This window comes from Callorhinus ursinus, unplaced genomic scaffold (genome assembly GCF_003265705.2).
Source record: "Callorhinus ursinus isolate GAN/ISIS: 27379988/994484 unplaced genomic scaffold, GSC_fseal_2.0 scaffold11, whole genome shotgun sequence".
Taxonomy (NCBI): Eukaryota; Metazoa; Chordata; class Mammalia; order Carnivora; family Otariidae; genus Callorhinus; species Callorhinus ursinus.
Window position 1 is genome coordinate 8,696,466 of NW_027397073.1, and position 10,549 is coordinate 8,707,014.

Below are 10,549 nucleotides of genomic sequence, written 5' to 3' on the forward strand. Positions count from 1 at the left end.
AAAAAAAAAAAAAAAAAAAAAAAAAAAAGAGGAAATATTAATATCTTTCTCAGGCCATATTATCTCCCTTCCTCAAATTATTCCACTGCCTCAGTTTTACCTCCTTAAATAAAACTCACTTGCAAGATTCAAGAACCTTTGGAAAAAAGCTTCAATTCATGCCATATCCTTATTACCTATTGAATCGTTTTGTCTATTCAGACTTTTTTTCCTCTCTCATAGGTTTCTTTTTTAGCCTAAGATCAATTATTCATTCAGTGCTATTTTTAGGGTCTGCTGTCTTCCAGGTTCTGAGTTAGGCACCAGAAATTACAGATGAACAAGTTATAGTTACTACTCTCAAGGAATTTGGTTTTCCTTGGGGGTAGGGGGGTACAGATAAGTGGACAGTTTGTTTTTGTTCACTGTGGTAAAGAGCAGAAATGAAGAGACCTGCAAGGAGCAAAGACATGGGTAGCTAGGGTGCAGCAAGGTCACTGAAATACAGATTCACTGAAGAAATGTAGAGGACGACTCTCCAGGTAGGAGAAAAACAGTGGAAATGGAGGGGCAGAAAATAGAGCAAGGTATTTTTGAGAACCATGATGATTTCAATAATGCCAGAATCAACCCCCTATGGGGGGCAATCTCTATGGAATAAGCCTTTAAAGTAGTGTTTCCAATTTTTATTGGAATGAGTCTTAGTGTGATCAAAATTTAATAATGATTATTTTCTCCAATTTGTATATAGATTGATCATTCTCAAGCATGTATTTATATTATTAAATGAGATTATTCCATGTTAAGCATTACCTTTATACAAGCCAGCATTTACTTGTAGGTTCTTGTATTTCCTTTGTGATTATAAAGTTTTAAGGGTTAGATTTTGTATTTGGATTAGGTAAAGGATTCAACAGTATCTAAATTGGCTGTCTGGATTCCTAAGGGTTGGTCAGAAAGGTTAGGTTATTCATTGCTATGAAAAGAGAAAGACAAGCAAACTTCCGTGCCCATGTGGCTCCCTGTATGTGACTCAGCCTTTCAACATGCTTTCCTTTGACCAAGCTAACCCTTCTCCCCCTTTAAAGTCTCAGGGTCACTGATTACCTCCTGAACCTATTTACTAAGTTTTCTTTCTCTGTGACCTAAGATGAATCTTTCTTTAACTGTGTCATTGTCTTTACACAATAATCTTAAAACAATCTTCATTAAAATTTATCTTTCATACTACATTATAAGACTCTTAGGGTATTATCTTCCAAAGTTTTATTCTCAGAGCCAAGAACACGGTCTGGTTTACAACAGGGTCACTTCACCTGTGACCTTGTATATTCTCAACAACCAGTGTTTCTGCAGCCACAGATTTCATAAATGATGCTAAAAAGTAGAATAGCTTCATGGAAATGAAAACAAAATTAGTGTAAACAACTGTCAGACACACACACACACACACACACACACACACAGACACACACAGATACACAAAGAACAAGTGAGGAGATTTAAGGATATTGATTGTATTGAGGGGATTGGAAATAGGCAGAATATCCCAGATCTAAAGATTCAAGTGTCTCAGCAGGGTGGCTTTGCTGTGCATTTTCCAGGGGGCAGTAAACATGTTGGAGATGGGTTAATTTACATTTGGGTTGTTCTGAAGCAAGGAGAGTCTCAGAAAATTATTTGAACAGGAAATGTTTTTCTCTCTGGTGACCTGGTTTCAGCGGAATAAGCAATTCTATTCGCAGCTAATTACACAGGAGACGAGTGGCGAGTTGTAGTCTGTGTCTGGCCTTGACAACAGGTTCAGGCAAAAGGGAAAGGTCTAAGACTTTTCACAAGCATACAAGCAGGTCTTATGGGAATCATGCAAGAGGGTGGATAAGGGTCTTATCTAAGCCAAATGGAGAAAGGTCCTTCTTTGTAGCAAGTCATTTTCCAGAAGATATGAAGTTGGGGAATTTTGGAAAAAATAAATTAGGGATGTTTCTACACTGCCATTGTTTTCTGAAAGTAAGAATTCAGGAATAGTGCAACATTATGTTAAGCTAATTAAACAAGGAGGCCGTTAAATGAGGTAGCTCTAATGCTGCCGTGGCCTACCAAAATCTAAGCCTGTTTGTTAAAAAAAGATACAACATGTCCAAAATAATGTACTCTTAATGAGTCAATCTGGAATTTCTTGGTCAGCACTAGAGAGATATTTCACCTCATAGACCCCTGCCATTCCCCCAAAGGAAGGTGATCGTGTCTAAAACAATCCACTCTTTACTAATAACTTTTGTGGCAAACAAAGGCAAACTGAAATACAGAAAAAAATTAAAATTTCCTTATAGCTTACAGCCCATTGACAAGTACTTAAGACAGAGTGATCTTCCTCAAGGAGCTTATCTGCCTCAATGTTAATACTTTGCTAGAGACAAAAGACTGTCTTAGCTCAACATGAGCCTGACCTCCAGGATCCTATAAAAATTCCTCTGGAGACTTCCTTTATCTCTACCCTCCCGCCAAAAATATATATGTGTTAGCAATCATTCTCTAAACATATGGCCCATTGATACACATCTGAAGGGTCTCATGACTTGGGTTTTGCTAGACAGTAGTAAATGGCATTTTCCTAATAAGAGCTAGACCCTCAAAGTCCTGGACACCTTGCTTCCAAATTCCTTAGAGACTTACGTTATCACTAACCCCCTTCCAACTTGAAAGTCTGTCGTCAGTCACTCCTCACAATCCCAGTTCGGTTCTTTCTGCCCACGGGTCCTGTCCCCATGCTTTGATAAAACCACCTTTTTGCACCAAAGATGTCTCAAGAATTCTTTTTTGACCGTTGGCTCCCAGATCTCAACATTTCACATCAGTAATTTCCTTGTCCTGCCCCTCTCTGCCTATATAAGTCTTTCTTTTCATTTTTTTGGACCTCCTTTCTATTTGTTAGATGGGATGCCACCTGATTCATCAATTGTTGAATAAAGCCAATTAGATCTTTAAATGTACTCAGGTTAATTTTTTTTAACACTGTAAATACATCAAACTTAAAAAATCAAAACACTAAGGACAACCAATCACAAACAACCACTAGGCTTTCAGCTGTAACCAATCCAACCATTTCCTTTCTTACTTCCCCACTTTCTCTATAGAAGTCTCTCCACTGCCCCTTGGAAGAACACTCTTAACCACATCTGGTGGGTGTTGCCCAGTTGGAATCGATTTTTGCTCCAATAAATTCTTAAAATTTTTAATATGCCTTAGTTTATTTTTAACAATTGTCACAGCTTACCGAATATGTACAATGAGAGACTTTCTGGTATTTGTATTTAATGCTGTTTATTATCAGTTACTCTAACTCCCTTATTTTTATCAAAATTAATAACTTTAAATATATTCAGGAGTTTTCTTCTGCTAAAAGTCTTTTTTTTTTTTCACAGAAACCCTTCATAGGTCCTAATTCCATTGCCACCTTTAATTTTTTTTTGTCTCAAAATGCCTCCAAATTACAGTAATATATCATTACTTCCAACAGATGTGAACTCATTTTTTAAGGTCAGAAATATGACTCCAAAAATGGGCTAATATAAGGGGGAAAATGTTGATGCTTTTGTTTAATTTCATTAGTAAGCAAGATTTTTTTTTCTTTTTCTACATAGAAACTAGGTTAAGTTTTCAGTTTCAAAAGTCCTATAAAATAAATGACCATGTGTTTGATCTATACAGGCAACATAGAAACCATGTACTTTAAAACTGAAGGAAAAAGGGACTTGGATTTAATGCTAGAATTTATGCTTCATGTAATTTGTTAGATGTGGGTCAAATTAATGAAATATTTCATTGATATTGTCCGGCCAGAATTCATAAGTATGCTATAATTTTGCACTGGTTACTGTTCTTGAATCTCTATTAAAATAACAAAGATGCAGTGCTGTGATAGATGGTGCTATAATATTGATTGTTTATAGACTTTCTTTTTCTTTATCATGTAACCCCAGGGAGTCCTGCCTCCTTTCAAATGTATTATTCTTACCAATTGGGCTATAGGGATTAACATGAAACAATAGCAGATTTCTTCTTAACCTTTCTATCTAACAAAATGTAGCATTGTTAATAAGACTGAGTGGTGATATAGGAAAAAAAAATTATTTCTTCTTTATAATAAATTTGCAGAAAAAATATCTATTGTAATCAATGTAAGCTCAATTCCTTTGAAATACAAACCTAAAAAGAAAGAATGGGCAAATTTGTATCTAAAAAGTTGATATTTTGTGAATAGAGCATTGTTATTAAATGTTTTTTCAGCATCATTAAAAATCAGCCATAGCAAGAAAAATCTATGCCAAAAAATTATATTGTTTTCTTCTTACTATAGAAATACACAAAGAGAGGGGCAACTGGGTTTCCCTCTCGGTCTGTTGAGCACCTGACTCTTGATTTTGGCTCAAGTCATGACTTAGGGTCCTGAGATGGAGCCCTGCTTTGGACTCTGTGCTCAGCGCAGTTTGCTTCATATTCTGTCTCCCTCTTCCTCTGCCCCAACTCCCTCTCTCTCTCAAATAAATAAATAAATAAATAAATAAATAAATAAATAAAATCTTAAAAAAATACACTCAGAGTAACAAAATATGGCAAACAATACAAAGGAAGTTTTTCCGGTTTTTTAACCTGCCTAATTCAAAGACAGTCCTAAGCAAAGAAGATTTAACTCTAATCTCTGTGATTGATGATGGTTTTTCAAGATTCACAACCCCAAAGACATAGTCAATAAACACAACTCTTAAAAATATAACCAGCTCTCTTCTCCTCCATAATGCCAATTCTAAAAGATTTCTCACTAAAGGATGGTTTGAAATATTAAACTTCTATTACTATTCCATATCTTCATTAAACTCTTGTAAAATCAGAAGTAATGGAAATGATTGTGAAATTGTTTAAAAATGCATACCTCCTCGCAGGAGTAGGGAAAAAGTGACCATTTTGAAATATGCCCTGAGCATTCTCCAAAACAAAGACCTACTGTCCAGGAGAAAGACTATGCCAGAGTCTTACCCCACCCAGAAGGGAGTCTGTTTACCCAACTCCACACACTCTAGCCCACCTCTCTTACCTGAGAGGGGAATTGGGAACTAAGTAACACTTGTCAGTGTCATAGCCCTGGCCACAGACCCTTTAAAAACTTAGATTTAATCATAATATTATAGAATGCTTCCTCTTATCACCACAATAGCAGAGATCCAGAATTATAAAAGCAGATTACAATTTAAATAAATACAAGACTCAGAATCTAACTTGGAAGGAGCTCTTACAGAAGCTCAGGGAAAAGAGGGGAGATTGAAATAAGAACACTGGAAGAAGGTGAAGACTCTGGCATATACAGCTACAGAAATATTAAATATAGCCTGACTCCTAATCAGGAAAAACATAAAACTCATAAAGAAGTTCTTTTACTTTGGTTCATATTTCCTGATACATCATATCTAGATTTTAACCAAAAATTACAAGGCATGTTGAAAGGCTATAGAAAACATGGTGCAAAGGGACAAAGTAAGCATCAGAACCATACACAGATTTGGAATTATGAAACAAAGAACTTAAAATAAAATAAAATAAAATTTAAATGAAATAAAATAATTGATTAATAATGTAATCGATAAAAAATAAAATTCTTAATGTATTAAGGTCTCTATGAAAAATGTAGGTAACATGAAAGAACAGATGGGTAAAGTAAGTAGAGAGTTAGAAACTCTAAGAATCAAAATGACATAGTTAAAGCACAATGTAACAAAAATGAAGAATAACTTTGATAAGTTCATCAGAGATTGGATAAAGTATAGATAAGAATCAGTGAGCTTATCTATCAATATTGATAGTAGCATTACTCACCATAGCCAAAAGATGGAAACAACCCAAGTTCATCAATTAATGCATAGATAAGGAAAATGTGCTCTCTCTATATATATATATATATATATATATATATATATGCAATGGAATATTATTCAGCCATAAAAAGAATGAAATTTTGATATATGTTACAATGTGGGTGGATCTTGAAACATGCTAAATGAAATAAGCCAGACATAGAAGAACAAATATATGACCCAATTTATATGAGACACCTAGACTAGGCAAATTCATAAAGACTGAAAGTAGAATGGGGATTAACAGGGGCTGGAGGGAGAAGGGAATGGGGAGTTATTTGTAATAGGTACAGAGTTTGTACTAAGAATAATGAAAAAATTTTTAGGTCTAGATAGTGGTGCTGTTGGATCACTTTGTGAATGTATTTACTGCCACTGAAATATATACCTACAAATGGTTAGAACGATAAAAAAAATAAGTTTTGTGTATTAACCACAATAAAAAAAAAGAACGAGTAAGCTTGAAATTATTTCAGTAGAAACTTGCTAAACTGAAAGGGAAACAAAAAACAAAAAATTTTTTAAAAGGTACATCATATCCAAGAACCATGTGAGACTCTCAGATGGTTTTCCATACATGTAATTGGAATACCAGAAGTGAGAGAGACTATAGCAGAAGAAATATTTGCATTTGTAATATTCTAATAATGGATGAGCTGTTTCCAAAATTAATGACAAACACAAAACTTCATTTCTAGGAATCTTGGAGAATACCAAGCAGGGTAAATATCAAACAGTCTATGCCTAGTCATATTATATTTAACTGCAGAAAACCAAAGATATCTTGAACATCTTGAATGAAGACAGGGGGAAAAATATACCTCATCTATAGCAGAACTAGAACAGGAATTGCATAGCACTTCTCTTTATAAACAATGCAAGCAAGAAAAGAAAAGAATGGAGTAAAAATATTTAAAGTATTGAAGGAAAAAACACCAGCCTTGTTCCTTCACTGCAGGTGGTTACCAGGAAATGAAGACTTCACCTTTAAGAGCTGTTTCCTTCCACTTCCTTTCCCATTCTTCTGAGATTTAGTACCTCTGGAACCCTCAGGAACATTGTGTGTTTTTTCTCTGTGTCAGTAGAGGACTTTGCTACCTTGTAGTCAGTCATTTTCATGACACTTCCTAGTCAAAGGGAGCTCCTTCTGGAATTAAATTTGGGTTCTGATTCCTGACACCTAGCACTGCAACGTCCTGTCTGTATTTTGCCATTCCCGGTGACTCTCCATTAACTGGTCCCAGTTGGTTTAGCAAATGGAAAGATACAAATTTAAATAGTTTTCTTTCTTCAAGTTTAACTGAAGATAGTGGTTGAAGATTTTGTCGTTCTGTTCTTTGTGTTGCTTACAATGATATCATGAGAACTGGGAAGTGTTGTGAGTAAGTCACCTCCATATTTCTAGTGGGACTAGAAGGTCTGTGTGGGGACCAAGAGGGACACCTCGTGATGGATTCTGGGAACTCTCTCAGAGCCAGATGACAAGCCAATTGGGATCACTATTTCCACTTTCCCCAGCTGTGAAGGGTTGTGCCTTCTCAAGTGCTTGGCATTCTCTTCCCTCCAGGGAGAAAGAATATGCATACCTGAACTCAATTCCCATGGCATCATAGACTCTTGTCCCCCAGGTTCTGGGCTCTAGGGTTTTCATTACCTATCTAATAGTAACCGAGATAAAGTCATGTTCAAAGAGCTGCCTATTTTTTTCTAAGCTACAATGTCACTCTTCTGCTTAAAGTGTTGTTGACATGGAGGAAGGAGTGGTTACCCTGGTAAAACACAGCCACATAATGTATCCATGTGAGCACTAATCCAAGCTCACCTCCGTGCAAAACCCTGAGAAAATAGGGATTTGTATACTTGCTGACACGTGGACTTCTGATTTCCAGGCTTTGCCCAGCAATACCGATGGTATCTAGCACAATCTCTGTGCAAAATTACTTAAAAGTAGTATGTTTCTATTATATGAATAAATTTATAAAAGGTGTAGCAATCTAAGGCACAATTAAACATTTAAAGCAACACCAATAAAGCAATAAATCATGATGGGAAATGTATTTCTGGGCACCTTCAGTGTAATTCCAGATTTTATAAAGGCAGAAAACCAGGGGCCCAAAATTACACTGAATTTCTCCTATTTATATTAACATCCTTGTCACAGGAAAGCTACGCAGTTATTTCTCAGTCTTAAAAATTGTTTCATAACTTTTTTTCCTGAATTAGAAATTTAGAGTCCCTAGGTAATAGAAAACCATCTAAGTAAAAAACAAAAAAACAAAACAAAAACTATTAATTTTCTCAAATGATAATTTCCTTCAGGCTTTATCTTACATATATTAGCTTAGCATAACTTAGTATTGAATAAGACAGTATCACTCAAATCAAACAAGTTCAGCTGTGTGTCCCCAAAACTTAGAACTAAGGTAGGGGAAGCCTAAAAATAAACAAAATAAGCAAAGATGGCATGGCTTTGACATGAATACAGATTAAGAAGACTGATATGATGAAAGGTAAGTGGAGGTATATGATCACATTCCAAATCTCGAAATATTTCAAATTATAAAAAATCTTTTTAAACTTTGCAGGCTATGAATTGCCTAGGAATTAACCTAACATTGTAGAAAGCTCTATTTTGGAACAAGTGACAGATACATTTGTAATATCTACAAAAAGCTTAACTTAGATCAGGGTTTGTATTTCTCGGGAAGGCAAATTTCATCTACATACAATTAAACACGTTTTCATAAATAATCCCAGCAATAACCAAATGTACAGCTTTTGAAAAGTGAGGGTTCTGTTTTGCTTTGGTTTTGTTCTTTATTTTTTTTGGAAATATTCAGAGTCTAGAGAACTGCAGATTTTGATATGAGAGTATGCTTCCTGTTTCGGCCTGGGAGTAGTTCTATATTCAATGGTTATTTAAATGGATGATCTCTAAAGAGACTTTTAATAATAGAAATAAAGGAGTGTTTTTCTAAAAACAAACAATATAGGTACTCTTAAAATCAAACATAATGTACTCTCATTATTACATATGCAGTATGTATAACACCAATAACAAATCTTTACTTTTTGGAGAATGCATACAGAGGCAAAATTGAGTACAATTTGTTCTTTTGCAACTTCACATAACTGCAAAGTAATGTGTATATTTTCAGATCTGCTGAAAGCTTATTCATGGGCACCTGAAAGCTTATTCATGGCCATTCCTCAGAGATGAGCAGATAAAGGCATGGATGGAGGGTGCATTGCTACATCAGTTGGCTACTTTCAATGTATTTTCCCATCTAAATACCTGGTGGAAGGATTTTTGCCCTTCCCTCTTTTTTTTTTCTTTTGCCTTGCAAAAGGGCAATTGGAACTAGCCACCTTCGGTCGGGCTTCCATTGTGACATTCTTCTGATATTGGTCCTACCCAGAGCGCTTCATTTGGATTTAGTGTTCTGAAACATAGAATGGGTTCTTACTATCGGTCATTGATTAATGCTATTGGAAACTTTCAAATCACCTACGTATCATACTAAAAGTAGAACTAATATTATTTTCAGGGCTAGGGAACTGTTCATAGGACTCAGAGGTAGTCCTACCCATGGTCTCAGGGAAAACTGCTTCTGTTCTCTTCAACAAATCTGATACAACTTCCCAGAGTGAGTATGTCATCCACTCCTTCACTGGTTCCATCTTAACATTTCTCAGCCCATGTTAGCTTCATCCCCTGACCACATCTTCCCCGTGGTGTGTCAGCCTGAACATGCGTCACGTTATGAAAAGAACTTTTTTCCTGACTAGTGGACCTGTGTTAAGTCATAATTGCTGTGTCATCAATTATGACAGTGCCAAGGGGAACCAGAAAGAAAACTTGCCCTCAATGGCTCCTTCCCTATTCTCTCTGTTGTGAAGATTGGCTGGTTTGCGGGGGCCTTTATGGAACATTCTTTATTCCAGATCTCAATGATTGCTCGATGTAGTCTTCAATTTCTCCTTCTAGAGCCAGATACCAGGATTATAGCATCTGAGTAATTCCTTAAGTCCTTCTCATACAAATAGAAATTTTCCTTTATAAAAACCAATGACTTAGTCTGACTTTTTCACTAATATATAGTCAATATATATTATATAAATATTAGAATACATACATACATATGTGTATGTACATACCTATGTATGTATATATACATATATCCATGTGTATATGTATACATATGTATATATTTACCCTTTTCAGTGTGTTTCCAGTTTCCACGATTCCAAAGAATTCATCTTCTATGCATTCATTTCCAATACTCACTCATTACCATGGTATTACCATGGCAACATCTTATCTGATTACTACCTGATCAGGCTAACATTTTTACAGCTATTGTACAGTGATATAAGCCTATCCAACAAAAGGAGTGTGACATTCTATCTTTGTATGTGCAAATTGCTCCCCTATTACCTTCATTCCCCATTAACTTACCCAGTGACGCGGATAAACCATATTTCACAGGAGTGGAGACAAAATGCACAGCTCAGGATTCACCTGAAAACTCCAATCTCTCATCCCCAAATTCCTTTCCAAATCATTTTCTTATGTACAAATCAGAACATACTGAGCTTTCCAATGTAATCTTGGAAATATCACAGATGTTTCAAGGTCTTTCTATTTTTCACTATTTCTC